Here is an 11,914-nt window from a genome sequence, read left to right as displayed (position 1 = left end):
GGCCATGGGACAAGGAAGGTTCTCCCTCCTCTGTTTCCAGTGATAAGAGGAAAGCTCAGGATGGCTTCTGCTGCAGAGCAGATGCAGAAATGTTTCGGGAAGAAAACAAATCACAAGTGCCAAGGTATGCAGCACAAAGTCTTTAATGAGAAGGAAAGCAAAGTGTCTCTGTACAGAGAAGAAGAAAAATGTTTTCAGTCTAAGGGGAGCCCGAGAGAACGATCCATCCATTTCTGGGATGTGTTCTCCAGATGGGACGATCCATCAGCTTCAGCAGATGAAACTGTTGGGCGGGCGAGGCAGACACAGCCTCGTATACTTCATCACTGAATTTTACCGAGACAGTTGGCCATGCACTTCTTGCTGGAAAAAGCATGAGGACATTCCCCAAGGAATGATGCTTCAGAGATGATAGGGAACATGTGACATGGCTATAGACATTCCCAGTCAGCAATCTCATGAGAGAGAAGCATTTCACTCTCAGCTCCACTCTTCCTTGTTATATATCTGCCTTTGTTGACTTTTCCTTGGTAAAAAACAAATAAAAAAACATTGCTGTTTCTGTAAGTGCATACCGAGTACAGGCAATGCCATCGTAGTCTTCACTCCTCCCTGCATCCCTGCAACAGCCCTGTTGATCTAGGCCCCTTTCCCCATCTGCAGTCATGCCATCCAGATGTGTCGATGGAACTTACACCAGCATCTACAGCACATCTCTGATGATGCCCAGGGAGAAACATCTCACAGATTTAGCCTGAGAGCTTGGACTGAAAGGAAAGAGCTAACCACTGGTGTCCTTCATGCCTGACGTTCACTGTGACTGGTGGCCATGCTCACCAGGAACAGAGTAATGCTACAAATGACATTTCTGTGACGGAAATCCAATTGAAACCCCTGGAATGCTAAATGGAGAATTCCAACTCGAGTAATTGGCCTAGGGACACAGGAATACAGAGGAACTATTCTGATGGTAGGCAGTATGAATCTGCAGCATATCATTTCAGAGGAAAGAAGCAAGATAATTACTAGCAAGGTCTTGGCAGTCACCAACCGCTACCTGTTTTGATGCTTCATGACCATGGAATGTTTCTGTCGTCACGTGCCTCAGGAACACGGCATAAAAGCCCATGCTGCAGCAGGCTCAGCATCGCCTTTGCTTCCCTCACTTTCCTGCAGAAACGAGGTAAGCCTCCCTTCACTCGGACTCTGCCTGTGGGCTTGACTGCTGTCATGCTAGCTCCTCAGTTTGGGTCTGATGTAGGCTGCCTCAGTATGGAAATGGCAAACCAAATGTTTCAGGACTGTGAACGCTTTTCCTGAGGAAGAGTGGTGGATGTGTGGAGGTGGGAAGAAGTGGGATCTTTCAGGGCAAATCCGATTCAGGGAGTCAGATGCAAGGATGTACGCCCTGCAGAGTCATTGCCTGCAGCACGTGGCACTGACCAAATAGCCAAGTGCATCCTGTGCTATCTTCTTTGCCTGGATTTTCATTTTTTGAGACGGGTATGATCAGTCTTTCCTCTCTTGACTATCTTGACTACCCCAAAACTGGGTGAGACACCATGTGCGGCGTAACTTGGAGAACACAATGAGGATGGTAGGAGGAAAGAAGGACAGCGTGCATTTTTAAGAGGAGATTGCTGTGACATCTGTTCGTCTCAGCCCTCTTGTACAGTTCCAATCTCAGCAATATTTTCTATGCTACTGCACCATGAAACACAGCAGGTTGTCCTGGTGCAACAAGCATCCCAGGGAAATCAGTGATTTGCTGCCAGTCTTTCCAGTAGGACCTACAGGTGCAATGGCACAGCTATTATCCGTGCTGGCAGAATCGTCTGCACTCCCTTTCAGAGCACGGAACTGAAAACAGAACGAGAGCGGAGCAAGGAGTGAGGGTGAGAGAGCCAACGCAGAAAAAGAAAAGACTAACTGATTTTTGGGTCTGTGTTCCCTCCCTGCTCTGTGTTTCAGCTTTGCCTCCCTCAGAGAGAGATGTCGTGCTGCAGACCCTGCGTCCCGTCCCCCTGCGGTGCCTCTGGCCCAACCCCTCTGGCAAGCAGCTGCAGTGAGCCATGTGTCGCCCGCTGCGCTGACTCGACTGTGGTTATCGAGGCCTCCCCTGTGGTGGTGACCCTGCCGGGCCCCATCCTCACCTCCTTCCCTCAGAGCACAGCCGTGGGATCCTCTCTGTCAGCTGCTGTTGGCAGCTCCCTCAGCTCCGCGGGCGTTCCCATCTCTTCTGGGGGCTCCCTTGGTCTGGGGGGCTCTGGGCTGTGTCTGCCTCGCCCGCCCAGCAGATTCATCTGCTGAAGCCGATGGATTGTCCCATCTGGAGAACACACCGCAGATATGGATGGAACTTTCTCTCAGCCTCCCTGAAAACTGAAAATATTTTTCTTCCTCTCTGTACGGAGACACTTTGTTTTTTCCTTGTCATTAAAATCTTTGCGCTGCATACCTTGGGACTTGTGATTTGTTTTCCTCCTGAAACATCTCAGCATCTGCTCTGCAGCAGAAAGCATCCTGAGCTTTCCTCTTCTCACTGGAAACAGAGGAGGGACAACCTTCCTTGTCCCATGACCACAAGGCCATCCGCAGGCAAAATAAGAACAAGAGATCCTGCAGAGAACACTGCCAAGATCAATCGTTCTGCAATTAAGAGACTCTTATAAAAGGAGACGCTGGGAGAGCAGGGATTCATTTGCATCGAGAAGGAAAGGCTCCAGGGGAATCTCATCCATGCATTCCTTTGTTCATGAAGCTTCCCTTTAGATGCTGCCAGGCCACTATCAGGTCTCCCCAGAGCCTTCTCCTCTCTGGGCTGCACAAGCCCAGCTCTCTCAGCCTGTCCTTGTAGGAGAGGTGTTCCATCCTTTGGATCATTTTTGATCCAACCAGGTCTGTGTGCTCCTGAGCTGAGGACTCCACATCTGGAAGAGGTACTCCAGGAGAGGCCTTGCCTGCGCAGTGCAGAGGGGCAGGATCTCCTCCTTGCCTTGCTCGCCACGCTTCTTTTGATGCAGCCCAGGATACGGCTGGCTTTCTGGGCTGTGAGGGCACAGTGCTGGCTCACGTCCAGTGGCTATCCACCACTGCCCCTAGTCTTTTGTGTCAGGGCTGCGCTCAATCCTTTCATCCCCTAGCTTGTTTTGGTAGTCTGAGGGTTGCCTTGACCCAGGTGCAAGACCTTGCACTTAGCTTTCTTGAACCTCATGAGGTTCACCTGGACCCATTGCTCATCCTGTCTAGGTCCCTCTGGATGGCATCCTGTCCCTCTGGTGTGTCCACTGCACCCCACGGCTTAAGTGTCATCCACAAACTTGCTAACGATGCACTTGGCCCTACTGTCGATGTCACTGATGAAGATATTAAAGAATATTGGCCCCAGCAGCAACTGTGTGGGACATCACTTACCACTTATCCCCTGTAGAGGCTGGGGATTGACCTCTTGGAGAGCAGTATATGGGAAAGGGACCTGGGGGACCTTGTTAACGGTAAGGTGACCATGAACCAGCACTGTGTCCTTGTGGCCAAGAAGGCCAGTGGCATCCTGGGTAGTATTAGAAGTGGTGTGGTTAGTAGGTCGAGAGAGCTTCTTCTCCCCCTCTACTCTGCCTTGGTGCGACTGCATGTGGACTATTGTGTCCAGTTTTGGGCCCACTGGACATCACTTATCATTGTTCTCCATCCAGACACTGAGCCATTGGCCACCTCACTCTGGACTCGATCCTGCATTCAGTTCTTTGTCCACTCTACAGTCCACCCATAAAATCATATCTCTCAAATGAGGAGAGAAGGATATTGAGGGACACCATGCCAAAGGCTTTACTGAAGTATAGATAGATGGCATCAGGGACTATTCCCTTGTCCAGTGATGCTACTAGGTTGGCCAAAGAGGGTTTGCCTTTGGTGAAGCCATGCTGATTCTCCCATATCTCCTCCCTATCTTCCACGTACCTTAATAAATCTGGGGAGAATTTGCTCTCTGATCTTTCCCAGCACAGAGGTGAGACTCACAGGAAGGTAGTTCCTGCGGTCATCCTTGTTACCCTTCATAAAAATGGGTGTGATATTGCCTTTATTCCAGTCATCTTGGACTTCATCTCATGGCCACAACTTTTCAAATATCAGTGAGAGTGACTTGACGGCTACATCAGCTAATCTCCTCAGGACTCTGGGATGCATGTAATCAGAGCCCATGCATTTGTGGATGATCAGATTTCTCAGGAGGTCGTAAACCTGGTGTTCACTCACAAGCGGAGAGATGTTGCATCCCAAACCCTTCCTTCCTTTGAATAAATGCAGCAGCTAGCAGCAAATGAGGGTGATTCACTGGGGCACCACATCTCCCTTCTCGTCTGCAGCCTACCTCACCTGCTATATCGACTCACGGACACAATTCTCCCAGAGAAAAAAGCAAAGAAATCTCTGCTCACCCAGCTTTCCTTTTATAACACATCTCTGCATCATAGAAGGACTGAACCTGGAAGTGTTCTATGCAGGAACTCTTCTTTCTATCTTGCCTGGCAAAGAACTTGGGGCCATGGGACAAGGAAGGTTGTTCCTCCTCTGTTTCCAGTGAGAAGAGGAAAGCTCAGGATGCTTTCTGCTGCAGAGCAGATGCTGAGATGTTTCAGGAGGAAAACAAATCACAAGTCCCAGGATATGCAGCACAAAGATTTTAATGACAAGGAAAAAGCAAAGTGTCTCCGTACAGAGAGGGAGAAAAATGTTTTCAGTCTTCAGGGAGGTAGAGAGAACGATCCATCCATTTCTAGGATGTGTTCTCCAGATGGGACGATCCATCGGCTTCAGCAGATGAATCTGCTGGGCGGGCGAGGCAGACACAGCCCAGAGCCCCCCAGACCAAGGGAGCCCCCAGAAGAGATGGGAACGCCCGCGGAGCTGAGGGAGCTGCCAACAGCAGCTGACAGAGAGGATCCCACGGCTGTGCTCTGAGGGAAGGAGGTGAGGATGGGGCCTGGCAGGGTCACCACCACAGGGGAGGCCTGGATGGCCACAGTTGAGTCAGCGCAGCGGGCGACACATGGCTCACTGCAGCTGCTTGCCAGTGGGGTTGGGCCAGAGGCACCGCAGGGGGACGGGACGCAGGGTCTGCAGCACGACATCTCTCTCTAAGGGAGGCAAAGCTGAAACACAGAGCAGGGAGGGAACACGGACCCAAAAATCAGTTAGTCTTTTCTTTTTCTGCGTTGGCTCTCTCACCCTCACTCCTTGCTCCGCTCTCGTTCTGTTTTCAGTTCCGTGCTCTGAAAGGGAGTGCAGACGATACAGCTAGCACAGATAATGGCTGTGCCATTGCACCTGTAGGTCCTATTGGAGAGTCTGGCAGCAAATCACTGATTTCCCTGGGATGCTTGTTGCACCAGGACTACCTGCTGTGTTTCATGGTGCAGTAGCACAGAAAATATTGCTGAGATTGGAACAATGCAAGAAGTCTGAGACGAAGAGATGTCACAGCAATCTCCACTTAGAAATGCACGCTGTCCTTCATTGCTCCTACCATCCTCATTGTGTTCTCCAAGTTACGCCGCACATGGTGTCTCACCCAGTTTTGGGGTAGTCAAGATAGTCAAGAGAGGAAAGACTGATCATACCCGTCTCAAAAAATGAAAATCTAGGCAAAGAAGATAGCACAGGATGCACTTGGCTATTTGGTCAGTGCCACCTGCTGCAGGCAATGACTCTGCAGGGCGTACATCCTTGCCTCTGACTCCCTGAATCGGATTTGCCCTGAAAGATCCCACTTCTTCCCACCTCCACACATCCACCACTCTTCCTCAGGAAAAGCGTTCACAGTCCTGAAACATTTGCCATTGCCATACTGAGGCAGCCTACATCAGACCCAAACTGAAGAGCTAGCATGACAACTGTCAAGCCCACAGGCAGAGTCCGAGTGAAGGGAGGCTTACCTCGTTTCTGCAGGAAAGTGAGGGAAGCAAAGGCGATGCTGAGCCTGCTGCAGCATGGGCTTTTATGCCGTGTTCCTGAGGCATGTGACGACAGAAACATTCCATGGTCATGAAGCATCAAAACAGGTAGCGGTTGGTGACTGCCAAGACCTTGCTAGTAATTATCTTGCTTCTTTCCTCTGAAATGTTTTGCTGCAGATTCATACTGCCTACCATCAGAATAGTTCCTCTGTATTCCTGTGTCCCTAGGCCAATTACTCGAGTTGGAATTCTCCATTTAGCCTTCCAGGGGTTTCAATTGGATTTCCATCACAGGAATTTCATTTGTAGCATTACTCTGTTCCTGGTGAGCACGGCCACCAGTCACAGTGAACGTCAGGCATGAAGGACACCAGTGGACACCTAGCTTTCAACTGCTTTCAGTGCGAGCTCTCAGGCTAAATCTGTGAGACATTTCTCCCTGGGCATCATCAGAGATGTGCTGAAGATGCTGGTGTAAGTTCCATCGACACATCTGGATGGCATGACTGCAGATGGGGAAAGGGGCCTAGATCAACAGGGCTGTTGCAGGGATGCAGGGAGGAGTGAAGACTACGATGGCATTGCCTGTACTCGGTATGCACTTACAGAAACAGCATTGTTTTTTAATTTGTTTTTTACCAAGGAAAAGTCAACAAAGGCAGATATATAACAAGGAAGAGTGGAGCTGAGAGTGAAATGCTTCTCTCTCATGAGATTGCTGACTGGGAATGTCTATAGCCATGTCACATGTTCCCTATCATCTCTGAAGCATCATTCCTTGGGGAATGTCCTCATGCTTTTTCCAGCAAGAAGTGCATGGCCAACTGTCTCGGTAAAATTCAGTGATGAAGTATACGAGGCTGTGTCTGCCTCGCCCGCCCAACAGTTTCATCTGCTGAAGCTGATGGATCGTCCCATCTGGAGAACACATCCCAGAAATGGATGGATCGTTCTCTCGGGCTCCCCTTAGACTGAAAACATTTTTCTTCTTCTCTGTACAGAGACACTTTGTTTTCCTTCTCATTAAAGACTTTGTGCTGCATACCTTGGGACTTGTGATTTGTTTTCTTCCCGAAACATTTCTGCATCTGCTCTGCAGCAGAAGCCATCCTGAGCTTTCCTCTTATCACTGGAAACAGAGGAGGGAGAACCTTCCTTGTCCCATGGCCACAAGGCCATGCCCAGGCAAAATCAGAATAAGAAGTCCCGCAGAGAACACTGCCAAAATCAATCGTTCTGCAATACGGAGACTGTTATAAAAGGAGATGTTGGGAGAGCAGGGATTCAGAGTGCCAGGATCTCCTCTTTCTCTGCTGGCCTCACTGCTTGGACCAGGATGTTGGCTTCCTGGTCTGCAAGGGTACATTGCTGGCCCACGTCCAGCTGCTGCCACACACCAGTATGGCCAAGTCCTTTTTGTTAGGGCTGCTCTCCATCCTTTCATCCCTCAGCTCGTATTAGTAGTGGGGGGTTTCTCAACCCAGGTGCAAGTGCTTGCACGTGGCTTTCTTGGACGTCACGAGTTTCTCCCGGGCCGCAGAACACAAACCTGATCTTCTCTCACAACTGGAGAAATGCTTCTGGTTTGCCTCCCAATCCCCTTCTTCTCAACTGCTCTGACTAAATGCTGCAGACTGCAACAAAAGAGGTTGCCTCATCCTTCTTTGCATGAACACTGCTACAACCATGGCCAGAAATACTGTGCCACCTGCTCTGCGTATCACTTGCATGCGTGTGCCCAGAAAGCTCTTCCTGATGGACTTACTGGAAGGAGGAGGGGAAATCTGTCTCAGCACGTCTTTCCCTTCCAGTCCCAGATGTAGGAAGGAGGAAGGCTTCCTTCCTTCAATTCTGCTGTCTCCTTCCCCTCCATTTGCAGTGCTTACTCCACTACTTCAGGAGCTTCTCAGCAGCACTGCTGGCAACTTTTCCTGCAGGTGTGGGAAGGTCATCAGAGAGATCCCCAGGTTACTTCTGGTGTCCGACACATCAGCCCCTTCTCAGGTGGAGGCGTTCCAATTTGGTGGCCAAAAATGCCTCTTACCTCACAAAAGCGGCCAGTAAGTAAACCAGTCATCAGGGGAAATTGAAGGAGTGGATTGCAGTTAGGGCCAGGACTTACACGAAAACTCCATGTAGTGGGGGAGATCTACAAAGGGTGATGTGTCCCACCTAGAAACCTCATCTAGGTGTGCCTGCAACCCACAGAGGATTGGAGTAGATCATCTCCAAAGGCCCTTTCCAGTACAACATGAGTAACTCAAGGTCCGCACCAGCCATGAAAAGGCAATGCTTTGAATGGCAGCAGGACCAGAATGTGTAAAACACTCGTTGTTTCAGGAATGGCACACAGAACCTTAGGAACGACCTTGATGAAGAAAGCAGTGCTGTGGCAGAAAAGAGTCCAGAAGCTCCGCACTCCACAGCTACGTGACTTGTGTGTGCCTGCACTTCAGGGGTTTCCCCAACTCTTCTTTGTGGTCTTCTCATCACAGTGACTGACAGGTGCTCTGGGAGGCTAATCCCATGTGCCTTTGTACTTTGAAATGCATGGAATGGGATGTTGCATCTGTGGCCCACAACAAAGAGACTTCACTATGTGGAACACTGTCCGAAGCCGCTCCACAAAAGAAAAACATCCTAGGCCTTGGGCCAGGGGTATGAACATGTAGAGAAAAGCAGGTCAATCTGAGTGTGGGTAATGCTCAGGAAAGGATGCGGGCATCTGTTTGGTCACACAGTATATACACGTGTACGTGCATAGAAATAGAATACATAACTTTCAGTATATGTGCATAGGAAATCTGATCACGGCTCTAACTCCTGCCTGCCAGAGGAGACTGAGTCTTCCCGCTTGTTTGGTCTTACGACATCTGGGGACAGATGAATTAATCTGATGTCAGACAGTGTGATTCTGGAGCTAAACATTTCAGATGAAAGAAGAGTGGTCTTAATTACCTGGCAGGTCCCTGCAATCAGCCAGCACCAGATGCTTCAATGCTTCATGAGCCAGGAATGTTTCTGCCCTGTGGGGCCTCTGCAACACAGCATAAAAGCCCGTGCTGCTGCAGGCTCTGCATCGCCCCCTCTTCCCTCACTTTCCTTGAGGAACGAGGTAAGCACAAAGTCACTCCAGCTCTCCAGCTGGGACCAAGTGCTGTCCCCTTGCTGTTGAGTCCCCTTGCTACTTGGTCTGTGTAGTCCACTGGGAAATTGGGTGGAGGGCTGGGAAGAGACGCTATCTCAGTGACACAGTGAGACTGATGGTTGTTGGCATGGAGGACGTATGTCCAGAGAATTAGGACCTGCAGCAGCTGGCCTCGAAGAGAACAGCCGGGTGCATCCTGCGCCATCTTCAACGTTGTGAAATTCATGTGAGAGATGAGTCTTTCCAGAGACTCTCCCGGGCCTTCTTCAAGAAGTGGGAAGCGTTCTTCTGCAGGGCAATTCAGATGGCGTGCTGAGGATGATGGGAACTGTAAAGACCCGGTGTGTTTTCCCAGCAAGTTTGGTCCAACGTCTTTTCTGGCCTGCCTCTATGTCCTGGTCTAGTGTCAGCAATCTTCACCCATGTGACGGCACCAGGAACATAGGAGGCAGTCCTGGTGCAATCAGCACCCAGTTAGTCGCAGCTTTCCTGACAGTCTTTCCAACTCAGCCTGCAGGAGAGCTGTCACACGGCAGACTGTGGTAGCAACAGCATCTGCAGGTGCTTTGACGACACGGAGCCAGAAAGAGAGCTGGAGGGCAGCAAAGGGAGTTGGTGAGAGAGCCAACGCAAAGAAAGACGGGCTGACTGATTTTTGGGTCCGTGTTCCCTCCCTGCTCTGTGTTTCAGCTTTGCCTCCCTCAACGAGAGATGTCGTGCTGCAGACCCTGCGTCCCGTCCCCCTGCGGTGCCTCTGGCCCAACCCCACTGGCAAGCAGCTGCAATGAGCCATGTGTCGCCCGCTGCGCTGACTCAACTGTGGCCATCCAGGCCTCCCCTGTGGTGGTGACCCTGCCGGGCCCCATCCTCACCTCCTTCCCTCAGAGCACAGCCGTGGGATCCTCTCTGTCAGCTGCTGTTGGCAGCTCCCTCAGCTCCGCGGGCGTTCCCATCTCTTCTGGGGTCTCCCTTGGTCTGGGGGGCTCTGGGCTGTGTCTGCCTCGCCCGCCCAGCAGATTCATCTGCTGAAGCCGATGGATTGTCCCATCTGGAGAACGCATCCCAGGAATGGATGGATCGTTCTCTCAACCTCCCTGAAAACTAAAAACATTTTTCTCCCTCTCTGTACGGAGACACTTTGCTTTTTCCTTGTCATTAAATCTTTGTGCTGCAGATCTTGGAATTGTGATTTTGTTTCCTCCTAACGCCATTGGTCACCTGCTCTGATTAGAAAAGCAGTGCCCACTGCCCTCAGCTTACCTCTTCTCACTGGAAACAGAGGAGGGAGAACCTGCCCTGTCCCATGGCAGCGAGTCCATCCCCAGCTACAAAAAGACAACACGTCCAGCTGTGGCTCCTTCCAGCCTCAACCACTCTGTGCTTCTGTGATGTGTTCTAACAGGAGAAGCAGGAAGAGCAGGGAATGGTTTGTGCGGAGGGCAGAAGGCTCAGGGGGCATCCCGTCCTCGACTTTAGTACCTGCAGAGGGAGGCTGGGCAGGAAGAAGAGGCACAAGAGAGGCAGCCTCTTCTCAGTGCCACCCCTGTGAGAGGACAAAAAGCCATGCCATCAGTGGGAATCCACAGAACACCACACACAGTATTCCTCGTGTCCTGTGAAGATGGACAAAGATGGGATTGAGCTTTCCAGGGATGCTGAGGAGTCTGTCTCACTGGAATAAGCAACATGCCCCCAGACACGGCTCTGAACAGCCTGCTCTTCTCGACCATGCCTTGAGCAGGATTGGACTGCAGGGTCTGCACCTCAGCTGCTGTGGGATACAGTGACCTTCTGCTGGTTTCCCTCACAAGGCAGCAGCCATCAATCAGACGGCAACACAGAAGGGTCAGGGCCTGTGCTCACTAAGCTAGGCAGGTGTGGAGGAACCATGTCAGGGGAAGGCCACTGCATGGCTAAAAGCACAGAGAAGGAAGGATGGCAAGAAGGATGTCTGGTATGCATTAATTAGTTCAGTTTCAGGCTTAGGTGAAAGTCAGCTGTGGGCAATGGTTTGGGAGCCCAAAAGTAGAGGTCCCACTGAGATTTGAACTCAGATCGCTGGATTCAGAGTCCAGAGTGCTCACCTTTACACCATGGGACCAGCTGCACACCTGCTCTATGTCCTCTCAGCAACAGAATGGACGGACAGGAGGCTTCAGCAGAACGCTGAGCTGGCAGAAAGACACAACACACCTTCTCATGGGTCCCACAACATGCAATGGCTGCCTCTGATGGCACTCAAGAGAATTCAGTCTTGAGGCTAACTATTAATCCTGGATGGCAATCAGGAAAGCCTACTGCTCTCATGTCTCAGAGTTCTTTCCTATGCCTGCTTTCCTATGCCTACTTTCCTTGGCTACTGACACGACTGCATGCAGATCCACAACCTCGTTCCACAGCGACATAATATACCAGGAGACAGCAAAAAGAAAGCAAGGTCTCACACCAAAGGAGCATAAGCCTGTATCCAGGTGATCACAGTTCTCTGATGTCTTGTTATGGTCAGGATTCACTTTTAAAGCTTTTTGGGTAAGCTCACCTCCGTATGCCTCATGGGTTGGAGCTCTTGTTTGTGCTACGCGAGGCCTGTTACTGCTCCCCTGAATGCTCCAACTGGTGCTGCTCTCCATCCAGCTCAGAACTATGCTGCCTGCACATGCCCATGCTTGTGTGGGCATTTGCGTGCACCCGCTGTGTGTCAGCCTAGCTAGCACAAGCCCCTCTCCCCCAAACAACTGGTCTTCCCAGGCAGAGCTGAGTGGTGTGCTGCAAGTGCTGCTCCACAGCATTTTTGGAGTGCTGCTGGGCAAGG

At 50.9% G+C, this 11,914-nt stretch overlaps 1 non-coding gene across 1 annotated transcript; it reads right to left on the bottom strand.

Annotated features, from left to right (window-relative positions):
• Window positions 1-11,131: 11,131 nt before the first annotated feature.
• On the bottom strand, window positions 11,132-11,203 carry TRNAQ-CUG (transfer RNA glutamine (anticodon CUG)). The gene has a single exon. It is a non-coding gene; the product is annotated as a tRNA-Gln (tRNA).
• Window positions 11,204-11,914: the final 711 nt, after the last annotated feature.

The sequence above is a fragment of the Lagopus muta genome, chromosome 10 (assembly GCF_023343835.1).
Source record: "Lagopus muta isolate bLagMut1 chromosome 10, bLagMut1 primary, whole genome shotgun sequence".
NCBI classification, from domain to species: Eukaryota; Metazoa; Chordata; class Aves; order Galliformes; family Phasianidae; genus Lagopus; species Lagopus muta.
Note: the sequence above shows the minus strand (reverse complement) of the source record. Positions and strands in the feature narration are given on the sequence as shown.